Source organism: Mauremys reevesii, linkage group 3 (assembly GCF_016161935.1).
Source record: "Mauremys reevesii isolate NIE-2019 linkage group 3, ASM1616193v1, whole genome shotgun sequence".
Classification (NCBI taxonomy): Eukaryota; Metazoa; Chordata; order Testudines; family Geoemydidae; genus Mauremys; species Mauremys reevesii.
This window is the reverse complement of record NC_052625.1, coordinates 110001384-110014182: the sequence shown is the minus strand read 5'-3', so window position 1 is coordinate 110014182 and position 12799 is coordinate 110001384. Positions and strand designations below refer to the sequence as shown.

The 12799-nt window shown below is 45.8% G+C and overlaps 1 protein-coding gene across 16 annotated transcripts in view; it reads left to right on the top strand.

Moving 5' to 3' along the window:
• The window catches only part of EYA4 (EYA transcriptional coactivator and phosphatase 4), a 231140-nt gene that overhangs the window by 38361 nt on the left and 179980 nt on the right, over nt 1–12799 (top strand). The window lies entirely within an intron of this gene.

Sequence of the window (12799 nt, the reverse complement as noted above, 5' to 3'; positions counted from 1 at the left end):
CCTCCTCACTCCCCTGTCAGAAACCCCCATGCCTGCCTTGAGAACCCCCGCCTGCTGCTGGCTCGCCACTTCTTGCCTCCTCATCTCTGCCTGCTCACCCGCCCCTCGCCTCTTCAACCCCCACTTCCCACCGCTGGCCTTTTCACACACACCCCCGGCCTGCCGCTGGATCGCCGCCCGCCACTTGCCTCCTTGCCCGCCCGTCAGCCAGCCAGCCAGCCACTGGCTCCCTCACCGCTCACCTCTTCACCCCGCCCTGCTTGCCTACCCACCCCTCCTGCCGCATGTCCCTCTGGCTCCTAGGATCAGGGACAGCCGAGGGCTCTCCATGTGCTGCGCCTGCCACAAGCGCGAGCTCCGTGGCTCCCATTGGCCAGGAAAATTGCCAGTGGGAGCTGCTGGAGCCGCAGAGCGTGGCTTACAGGTGTCAGCAGTGTGCAGAGAGCCCTCCGCCCCCCCCTCCCCGACCAGGGGCGGCTCTAGGAATTTGGCCGCCCCAAGCAGTCATGCCTGCGGGAGGTGCACCGGAGCCGTGGGACCAGCGGACCTCCCGCAGGCATGACTGCGGAGGGTCTGCTGGTCCCGCGGCTCCAGGGGACCGGAGGATTCGGTGGTCCCGCGGCTCCGGTGCAGCATCTGCAGTCATGCCTGTGGGAGGTCCACCTGAGCCGCGGGACCAGCGAACCGTCCGCAGTGATGCCTGCAGGAGGTCAACTGGACCCGCGGCTCCGGTGGACCTCCCGCCGCGGGCATGCGGAAAGTCACGGACCCGCTGCTCTGCCGGCAAATGCGGCCGGCGCGCTGGGGTCTGGAGCCGGCCCTGCCCCCGACCCAACCCTAAGAGCCAGAGGGATCTGATGTGGGGCGAGGTGGGGAGTCCCAGCAGTGCTTACCTGGGGCAGCTCCCAGGAAGCATACGGCAGGTCCCTCTGGGTCCTAGGGTCGGGGCTGGGGCTGGGGGCGGAGGGCTCTCTGCCCGCTGTCGGCACCTGCAAGCCCTGCCTCTGCAGCTCTGATTGGGCAGGAGGGAGCTGATCAGCATGCGGAGACCCCCTCCGCCTCTGGGCCTAGGGGCTGCTCACATTGCAGGCTTCTGCTGGCAGGTGGGCGCCAGGAGCTGCCGCAGGATGCACTGCCAGCCTTTGGACTTAGGGTTACCATATATCTGTATTTTCCCAGACGTTTTTAGATATTTAAAAAATTCCTCCTGGATGGCGATTTAAAAACTAAAAAGCCAGACATGTCTGGGAAAATAGGGATGTATGGTAACCCTACCAAATAATTATTTTTCCTCTTAAATTATGTTAATTCTTTCACAGATTAAGTATAAATAGCCTTATAAAAATTCTTTCATTTAAATAGTTTTTAAATGAGAAAAAAATTATAAGATTTAACTTAATAAACCTCATAACTTCTTGCTTTTTAAAAACATTTGTAAGTTTATTTTGGGGATGTGCATGCTAATAATAAAATTAATAGCAATAATAAAATATAAAATGCGTAGTAGTTACATATGACTTGTGTCCTGGGGCAACAAATAGTCATAGGCTTATAACTCCTACAAAGGTATTAAACTCTTTATTTTGTTTTCTTTTAGTACTTATTTAGTGTTCAATCAGTATTCACAGAAGAAAAATAATTTGGCTGTTAACTTGCTAGTTTAGGATTTCAAAGAGCCTTATTAGAAGCTGATGTAATTTCATCCTCTGGCCCTTAATGTAACAGAGTGCATATTTAGATTACTTAATTTTAACCTAGAATTGAACAATAGATTGAAGTCCATAAAATGGGGGCTCTAACAGATGTGTACAGCTATAAAGCTGGATAAAAGTCTTTCATTTTTGTGAGGTGAGGACAGCATTAGAATTGTGCATTGTGAAGTTATTTGTTTTCCATCATACTGTATAGCTTATAGTGCATGCCACTCATATTTGTATAGTAGTTACGGCTGGACAATCCCTGGCAGCCCTGGAACCAATGTTATTTTCATGTTTTTTATGAGTGAAGGTATTGCATGTGTTCCTCTTGCAGTCAGTTTTCAGTTACAATTTGCACGTTCTTGCTAATGCCCTGACCCTGCAATTTACAACAGAAATAGTGTTGCGTGCACACAGAGCCATATAGATAATGGGGCTCCATGTAAGTTTGGCAGCCTTATCATGCATTGTAAATTGCAAGATTGGTGCCTGGGGTGAAGCAGACTTCAGTAAAATTAGATTTTTAGTGGTTTTGGTTTTTACTTAAATAAATCATACTCTGCAAAACTACCTTGTATTTAACCATAGCAGCAGTGTAGTTCCTAGTGACAGTATTGTTATTCATAGCTATTTACTGTTTTTATAGTATTTTGTCACGTAGTCAAATTTCTCTCATGCAAAACTATTTCACTTAGTAGTAGTATTATGTCACTTCATAAAAAGAATGACGTTTCATTTAATTAAATATCAACAATACCTTTGAAAGAACATTCTGAGAAAATGATTAACGTAGCAACAAAAAATAATGAATCCACAGATGCTTGTTTGCTTTTAAAATTTAAAAAGATGTACCAAAGTGAAGTATTGTTACTTGAAAGGCAGTTGCAGAAATATAAATGATATTTAGCACTTGCATAATGCTTTTCATTGGAAGATCTCAAAGCACTCTCCCAAGATGGGTAAACATTTTGTTCCCCTTTTACAGATGAAGAAACTTGAGGTACAAACAGATGTTAAATGGCCTGCCTAAGATAACAAAATGAGTTAGTAGCAGGAATAAAACCACATCTCCTGACTCCAGTTCAATGTCCAGTCCACTGAACTACAAATGTCTCCTGGATAGCAACATTGAATGGATTTTCCTAATCAGTAAAATTTCCATATTCCACTAAGACTGAAACTGAAATTTAAGTTATTGTTTCTCCTCCCTTGTACTACCCTTTCATGTGGTATGGTAATCTTGGCACATGAATCATACAGATTTTTTTCTGATTACCCCACTCTTTGCTGTGTCGGCGCTCTATGATTTACATACTGTAATCCACAATAGATAGATACGGTGGGGGGTTTCCCCCCACCAAACTTTAGAAGTTGAGTATGTATTTTATAATTCTCATTTACTGAAATTCTCATTTGTTGTGACCCTAGCTATTCCAAACGTGCTAGCAAATGATGTACTTTGACATCTGTGTTATAATGTGAGCTCATCCTTAATTGATAAGTATTGCATATGATTGGGGAAATACAAATTGGGGTTGGGCAAAGAAACAAACTTACTACTTTCCCTCTTGAGATGTAATAGAAATGTACATCTAATAGGAATAAAAAATAATAATTTAAATGTTGTATTTGGTATAAAAACTCCAGTCTTAATGTTTACAAAAAAAGAAGTGGGATAATTTTTGCAGTTTGTAAAGTTATGGTTCTTGTTTATCTTGAAAACAACATTAAGTTTTAGGTATCACTGTACCTTCCCTCGTGCATCTCCCAAACCATTAGCTGTAAGAAGTTATCAAGTCAGCCAGATCGGAGTTCTCATTGAAAAGACATCATTTGGACTGCTTTTAATAGCCAAAGAAACAAATAAAAGAAATGTGTTCCCCGGGAGTGGAGGTTGTTAGTAACTCTGAACAAAATGTTATGGTTGTTCTTTCAAAAGTTTACAACTGATCATTGACTTAATACAGCTTTGACACTTGACCATGCGGAAGAAAAATGCTGCTTTTAACCACTTTAAATTGAAACAAGCACAGAAACTCTTTCCTTACCTTGTCAAATCTTTTTTTAAACTTTTTTTAGTAATTTACATTTAACACAGTAATGTACTGTATCTGCTTTTTTTTTGTCTCTGCTGCTGCCTGATTCATAGAATCATAGATTAGAGGTGGAAGAGGCCACAGGAGGTTATCTAGTCCAACCCCCTGCTCAAAGCAGGACCAACACCAACTAAATCATCCCAGCCAGGGCTTTGTCAAGCTGGGCCTTAAAAACCTCTGGGTATGTCTACACTACAAGAGTAGTTTGATTTAACTTAGGTTGAATTTGTGGATTCAACCTTATGAATTCGAATTTTTGTATCCACACTAAGGACACTAATTCGACTTTGTGAGTCCACACTAACGGGGCAAGCGTTGACATTGGAAGCGGTGCATTCTGGGCAGCTATCCCACAGTTCCCGCAGTCCCCGCTTCCCATTGGAATGCTGGGTAGAGCCCCCAATGCCTGCTGGGGGAAAAATGTGTCGAGGGTGGTTTTGGGTAACTGTCGTCATTCAATCGTCACTCCCGCCCTCTCTCCCTGAAAGCGCCGGCAGGAAATCTGTTACTGCACTTTTCTGGTCAGTGACAGCGCGGACGCCACAGCACTGCGAGCATGGAGCCCGCTGTGATCATCGCTGCACTTATGGCCGTTGTCAACTCCTCGCACCTTATCGTCCACCTCTTCCACAGTCAGCTGCTGAGAAATCGGGCAAGGAGGCTCCGGCAGTGCGGTGAGGACATGAAGTGTCAGAGTGGCACAGACCTCTCACAAAGCACAGGATCCCGCGCCGCGGAGATCATGGTGGCAATGGGTCACGTTCATGCTATGGGACGGCGATTCTGGGCCCAGGAAACAAGCACGGACTGGTGGGACCGCATAGTGCTGCAGGTCTGGGATGAATCACAGTGGCTGCGAAACTTCAGGATGCGTAAGGGCACTTTCCTTGAACTGTGTGACTTGCTGGCCCCTGCCCTGAAGCGCCAGGACACCGGGATGCGAGCAGCCCTGACTGTGCAGAAGCGAGTGGCCATAGCCCTCTGGAAACTTGCCACGCCAGACAGCTACCGGTCAGTAGCGAACCACTTTGGCGTGGGCAAATCTACCGTGGGGGTTGCTGTGATGCAAGTAGCCCACGCAATCATTGACCTACTGCTCTCAAAGGTAGTGACCCTGGGAAACATCCAGGTCGTCATAGATAGCTTCGCCGCGATGGGATTCCCAAACTGCGGTGGGGCTATAGATGGCACTCACATCCCTATCCTGGGACCGGCCCACCAGGCCAGCCAGTATATTAACCGAAAGGGCTACTTTTCAATGGTGCTGCAAGCGCTGGTGGACCATAGGGGACGTTTTACCAACATCTACGTCGGGTGGCCGGGCAAGGTTCATGACGCGCGTGTTTTCAGGAACTCTGGTCTGTTTAGACGCCTGCAGGAAGGTAGTTTCTTCCCGGACCACAAAATAAGTGTTGGGGATGTGGAGATGCCTACAGTGATCCTCGGGGACCCAGCCTACCCGCTAATGCCCTGGCTCATGAAGCCCTATACAGGCGCCCTGGACAGTGACAAGGAGCTCTTCAACTACCGGCTGAGCAAGTGCAGAATGGTGGTGGAGTGTGCTTTTGGACGTCTCAAGGGGAGATGGAGGAGCTTACTGACTCGCTCGGATCTCAGCGAAACCAATATCCCCATTGTTATTGCAGCTTGCTGTGTGCTCCACAATCTCTGTGAGAGCAAGGGGGAGACCTTTATGGCGGGATGGGAGATTGAGGCAAATCGCCTGGCTGCTGATTACGCTCAGCCAGACAGCCGTGCGATTAGAAGAGCCCAGCGGGAAGCGCTATGCATCTGGGAGGCTTTGAAAGCTAGGTTCCTCAGAGAGCAGGGTAACCTATGACTGTCCAGTCTCTTTACAGAGAAGCTGAACCTGCCCCTGTTTCAGTTACTATTGACTTTTTTCAGCGGTTACATACCCCGTTCACCAGGTTTCCCCCCTTCCAACAGACGTTTAAAAATAAAGTTATTGGAACATTTTTAATTAACAAAGTTTTCTTTACTAATGAATTCGCGTTCAAGGGTTCAAACAGGGACGCAGACTGTGGTGGGTACGGTGTGCAGTGATGTACAGACCGCTTCTACACTCGAGGACTGACAGGTTCCTGCTCCTACAGCGGTCTCTGGGGGGAGGACGGTTACAGGAGGGTGTGCAGGAAGGGGTGGGTTTGCAGGAAGGGGTGAGGGGTGTGTGGGAAGGGTGAGTAGGTGTGGGGGGATGATGGCTCTGGCTGGGGCTCAGGGCATCGGAGAGGTTCATGGCTAGGGTGGAAGGGCATGGTAAGGGCAGCCTTCCTTGCCATTTGTGGATGCCAGGCGCTCGGACCCTGGGGCAACATACACCTCCCAGACTGACCTGGGGCAGCAGACACCTCCCAGAGTGACCCGGGTGCCTAGTGACTGCACTCTGTGTGTGACCTGCTGTTGATCCTGCCCCCATGTCTATACCCTGGTAATGGGGGCTGTCCTATGCAATTAACAAACCCCTCCCCCCCTTCACACAAAGTCTTCTGCAAAGAAACATGACACAAACAGTAATGAACAGCAAACTATTTTTAATACTCAACTACACAGTTGGGGGATGAAACTGGGATTTGGGATCGGGTGAGCCAGGAAGGGAAGCAATTCTCATACTTTAGGGAATGAGAGCTGTTTGGTACATGAGCGCTCTGCTGGGGTGGAGTGACAGTTTTCACGGCCCCTAGCGCCCCTCCTTCTTGTGATTTGGGGGGGGGGGACAGGACTTTGTGGCGGGGGAGGGCGGTTGCAGATACAGTTCAGGGGGGCTCTCTGCTCCTGCCTGCGGTCCTGCAGAACATCCACAAGGCGCCGGAGCGTGTCTGTTTGCTCCCTCATTAGTCCAAGCAGCGTTTGAGTCGCCTGCTGGTCTTCCTGCCGCCACCTGTCCTCCCGTTCACTGTGTGAGTGCTGCTGCTGAGAGAGGGTCTCCCTCCACTGGCTCTGCTGGGCCGCCTCGGCTCTGGAGCAGGCCATCAGTTCAGCGAACATCTCGTCCCGAGTCTTTTTCTTTCGCCGCCTAATCTGCGCCAGCCTCTGTGAGGGGGATGCCGGGGCAGTTCGGGAAAGAGCCGCAGCTGTGTGATGGGAAAAAGGAAGTGATTTCCTTGCAAAGATACATGTTTGCGAACACTGAACACAGTCTACTCAGTTTCTGTGAACAAGACCATACAGGGCACCTAATCTCATGTGCTCTCAGGACAAGTTCGAATTTTCGGCATTCGCTTTCATTGCCTGGGGTCTTGCACTGGAGATCGGACAAGCGGGGCAGGACAGCAGAATCCGTGTAGCAGCCAGGCCTGGTAAGCCGTAAACTTTAGGCTGCTTAACAGTTAATGGATAGCAGTGCCCTCCTGCTGAAGGCAATCTGGAAAGCATAAAGTCTGACCCTGTTCCAGCCCCTCGCGGCTGTCCCCGGGAAAGATCCCTGTATGCTTTTCCTCTGCAGCCTCCACCACGTGGCTGTTAAACGATGGTCATTGTTATGCAAAGGAAAAGTCAAGCATTCACAATAGTAACATTAAAGTAATTCCCCTAATTAGATGCAGCAGTCGCCGAGCGAGATCACCCTGAGACGGGTCACCAGGAGAAACAGAGAGCGCATGCTGCGTGAATCCCTGCACAGACCAGGGCCCTATGCTGCCATGCTGGTCGAGGCAATGCTCCCACTATACCTCAGGATGGCCTGGCGCGGAAGAGTGTGCTTCCATGGAGCACCGAATAAGGCACCTCTCCCCAGGAACCTCCTGCGGAGGCTTTTTGAGTACCTCTACGAGAGCTTCGTGGAACTGTCCCAAGAGGATTTCTGTTCGATCCCTATATGCATTGACCTTCTTTTCATATAGTTTTTAATCCTGTTTTTTAAAAAATAAATGTTTACATGTTTATAGCACTTACCAACTGATCCTTCCCCTGATTCAGAGTCTGGGTTAACGGCCAGGGAGGGTTGGTAGGGGATCTCTGTGAGGGTGATGAAGAGATCCTGGCTGTCGGGGAAAGCAGTATTGTAAGTGCTGTCGCCTGCCTCGTCCTCCACAAACCCTTCCTCATCTTCCCCATCCACGAACATCGCCGAGGAACTGCCCGTCGACACTATCCCATCCTCAGAGTCCACGGTCACTGGTGGGGCAGTGGTGGCAGACCCACCGAGAATGGCATGCAGTGCCTCGTAGAAGCGGCATGTCTGGGGCTGGGCTCCGGAGCGTCCGTTTGCCGCTTTGATTTTTTGGTAGCCTTGTCTCAGGTCCTTGATTTTCACGCGGCACTGCGTTGCATCCCGGCTGTATCCTCTGAGTGCCATGGCTTTGGAGACCTTCTCGTAGGTCTTTGCATTCCGTTTTTTGGAGCGCAGCTCCGAAAGCACAGACTCATCGCCCCACACAGCGATCAGATCCAAGACTTCCCGGTCAGTCCATGCTGGGGCCCTCTTTCTACTCTGAGATTGCATGGACTCCTCTGCTGGAGAGCTCTTCATCACTGCCAGTGCTGCTGAGCTCGCCACGATGTCCAACCAGGAATTGAGATTCAAACTGGCCAGACAGGAAAAGGAATTTAAATTTTCCCCGGGCTTTTCCTGTATAGCTGATCAGAACATCTGAGCTCGGACTGCTGTCCAGAGCGTCAACACAGTGGTGCACTGTGGGATAGCTCCTGGAGCTACTAAGTTCGATTTGCATCCACACCTAGCCTAATTCGACATAGCCATGTCGAATTTAGCGCTACTCCCCTCGTCGGAGTGGAGTACCGAATTCGAACTAAAGAGCCCTCTAGGTCGAATTAAATGGCTTCCTGGTGTGGACGGGTGCGCGGTTAATTCGAATTAACTCTGCTAAATTCGAATTAAAGTCCTAGTGTAGACCAGGAAGGAGATTCCACCACCTCCCTAGGTAACCCATTCTAGTGCTTCACCACCTTCCTAGTGAAAATAACCAACTAGTGGTGATGTATTAATTTTGATGAAATATTTGGCCCCAAATAGTCAGAGGCATTAACATGACCCTGTCACTGTGCAACATTAAACAGTGTTAAGCAAGGTCCAGCGTTTGGTATCCATGGCAAACATACCATTAAAAATTCTTTTAACCCTTTATTCAACATAAACATAAAAGGAAAAGAAGGAAAGACAATTAAAGCATTTGAAATGTAAAGTATTACATAAAGGTTTCATTTGAATAATATCCCTTGTTCCTGTTCCCTTTACAGAGGTTTTAGAAGGCACCCCTCCTCTCTGCCACACTCCTGCCAGATATTCTCTTAGATGGTATTAAAGATGGTAATAACTGTCCTTTTGGGGAAAAGAGAAGCCGCCAGTTGAGTTGGGCTGGAGCTCTTATTGTTGCTGTTATTGATAGTCCAATCGTTTCCTAGATTTATAGATTCTGAGGCCAGAAGGGACCATAGCGCTCATCTAGTCTGACCTCCTGTAGAAAACAGACCGTAGAACTGCCTCAAAATAATTCCTAGAGCAGATCGTTTAGAAAAACATCAAATCTTGATTTAAAAGTTGTCTGAAATGGAGTCTCCACCATGATCCTTGCTAAATTGTTCCAATGGTTAATTACTCTATTAAAAATTTATTCCTTATTTCCAGTTTGATTTTTTTCCTAGATTCAACTTCCAACCGTTTGATTACATTATACCTTTGTGTGCTAGATTGAAAAGCCCATAATTAAATATTTGTTTCTCATGTAGACTGGAATTAAGTCATCTCTTACTACTACTCTTTGTTCAGCTACATAGGTTGAGCTCCTTGAACCTACTAATATAAGGCATATTTCTGATTCTTTTAGCTCTTCTCTGAATCCTCTCCAATTTATCAACATTCTTCTTGAATTTTGGACACTCAAACTGGACACAATATTCCAGCAGTGATTGAAACAGTGGCAAATACAGGGTTAAAATAACCTGTCTACTTCTATTTGAGATCCCCCTGTTTATGCATCCCAGTATCACATTAGCCCTTTAGGCCACAGTATCTCACTGGGAGGTCATGATCAGCTGAATACCTACCATTTCCCCCCTCCTCCCCAAATTTCAGAGTCGCCGCTCTCCAGGATAGTGTCATCCATCCTGTGAGTATGACCTAAATTCTTTGTTCCTAGATGTGTACGTTTACGTTTAGCCATATTAAAACACATATTGTTTGCTCTAGCTAGTTTACCAAGCAATCCAGATAGCTCTGTGTTAGTGACCTTGTCCTTTTCAATATTTACCACTCCCCTAATTTCTTGTGTCATCTGCAAACTTTATCAGTGATGATTTAATGTTTTCTTCTAGCTCATTGAAAAAAATGTTAATTAGCATAAGGCCAGGAACTGATACCTGTAGACCCCTGCTTTAAAACCTCCCACTTGATGATTCCCCATTTACAATTACATTTTGAGACCTATCAGTTATGTGGAATAGAAAACAAGACAAATACACACACAAAAGGGGAAAGAATAGCGAAGAGAGAAAATGCAGCTTCTGTCGCTGGTATTGACTCTCACAATCTCGGTGCTGGAAGAACACAGGCATAGCAGGCAGTCTTATCAACCAATCCAGCACCTGGCAAACTTATACCACTATCAGGCTACTTAGGGCATTGCTCTTAGCTGTCTTTCTGGTCCCAGGCTTAATTAGTGTTGTAAAATTTACAGTCTTGGCCAGCTAAGACAGACTTCTGTTAGACACAAGGCAAAAGGAGAAGGGTAGGAAAGAGAACTAAAGTGAGGGGGAAAATGGACACGGATCTGGGGGTCGTGTGTGTGAATGTGAGAGAGACTCACATCACAGGTGTTCAGGATTTGGAGCCAGTGGAGATGGTGGTGGCAATGTCACCTGGGTCCTTCCCGTGGCCTGGTCTTGTCAGGAGATCTCTCGGGATTAGGATAGTGAAGGCCCAGTGGTGTCACTGTGGCCCCAGGAAATGATGGGTGTGGCAGCCAGGATGGTGTAGGTCTCTGCTTTACCTTCTCTTATCTTTCAGTAAGACAGCACTGGCATCCATCTGCCCATGCCTGTCAATTTCCCCCTAAAAGTCTCTTTTGGAGGACCATAAAAGGGGAGTGGTGGGTAGTGTAGCTCTTTAGTCCTCCAGCTAGGCCTAATTTCCAACACATCAATTTTGGTCCATTGATTTCCAGTCCCACGCTTCTTTTTTTTCTTTTCTTTTTAAGCAGGGATGATCTTAACACAGTCCTTGAATTATATCAGTAGTCTTTATGTTTGGACCAATTCAGTCTTTCTGTCTCCCTTTACCCCCTTTACCCATCAACGTCTGCTGTTTGTTGTTATAGTTCATTGTGAGATTTTATAAACTTTTACTCATTTTTTTACAGTTGATCTCACAATTAGGGTAAATTTGTAGGCACAGTTATCACAATAGTGGCCAAGAGTCAGTGTAGCTGTCCTGATGCTGACTCCTAAATGTACACAAAAGCAGCCAATGTTTGTACTGGTTTGAGCTATTCAGGGTTTAACCTTGCTTAAAGAATATTATATGTACTTATTTTCATTCTATAGAGAAGAAAATATTTTTAAAGTGCAGACAATTTACACTATATATATAGAACATATATATATATAATGTTCTATTTTTGCATCCAGGGTATTCAAGGAAAAAGCAAAGCCAAAATGGAATACTTATAGGCATAGACGCTAAGATGCTGAATTTTTGTCTCCTATCTCAGCTCGGCTTTATGCCACAATCCTCCTGGGCAGTGCCTTCGGAGAATCTGTGCCTGAAATTGCGGTTTGTTATGGATTTATTTGCCTTTGCAGGCCTACTTAATCTCTGATACAATTTCGGTTTTTCACTGAGGCCCTGATTTTTACCTGATTTTCCAGATGACTTGCCTAAAGTATAAAGAGGTTAAGTGGTTTGAATACAGTTATTTGATGGGTCACTGTCAATGTCTCAGTTGAATTAGAGCTTGGGTAGTCTTGGTTCACTCTGAAATAAGTAGACCACAGAGCCTTTTTTGGCAGCAGGCAGACTGTAGGTATTTGTTTGTAAAATAATTCAGAATGATGTAAATTTTAACTAAAGAAGTTAACATGCTTTGTTTTTTGTAAAGTAGTGAGAAAAAAAGTTACACTGAGATTTGTATGGTTTTAAAGTTAACTGTTTTGAAACAATGAGGTATATTTGGCTCATTGACATTGTAAACGAAAAACTATTGTTATACAATAAAAATAATGTTGTATATAATATTACGAGGCCCAGCACATTTTGTTATGGTATACTGATTTCCAATATGATACGTCAGTGTATTGGGGTTCTTAAATATCCTGTTTCTGAGTTTGACCTAGTTTCTGAACACAGGTTATTGGGAGTATTACTTCCCAGCACTGACTGAAATTATTTTCTGATATTAATCTACTTTTTAAAAACGGTTGTTCTCATTATTAAAAAAACAACAACATTCAAATCTCTGTGTATAACTTTCTTCTCACTGCTTCAAAATGCAAAGCACGGTAACGTCTCAAGTTAGAATTTATATTGGTCTCGATTATTTTATGTGATGATAATGATTCGTAGCTTTTATATTGCATGTCTCATCATTACATCTCAGTGTTTCACAATCTGTTTTTAATATACTTATCCTTACAACACTGCTGTGACGAAGGGAAGCAACGTGAATCATTTGTTAGCCTTTAATGTGCAGAGTTAGCGTTGGAGGAAAAAGATTTTACTTCATCACAGGTGTAAAGGGAATATTAAAACAGAGCATTTGTCCCAGTTGGAATAATTCATGGACCCTGCCCATGCTCCTTCCCCAAATCCAGTGTTCCACAGGTTAGCATTTTCATTTATATTCTTGAGGATGTCATGGTGAGAGACTTACTGGCTGGAAATAAGATGGAAGGAACATAAGAATGGCCATACTGGTTTAGATCACCAGTCCATCTAGCCCAGTATCCTGTCTTCTGATAGTGGCTAATGCCAGATGCCTCAGAGGGAATGAACAGAACAGGACAATTGTTGAGTGATCCATCCAGCCCCAGCTT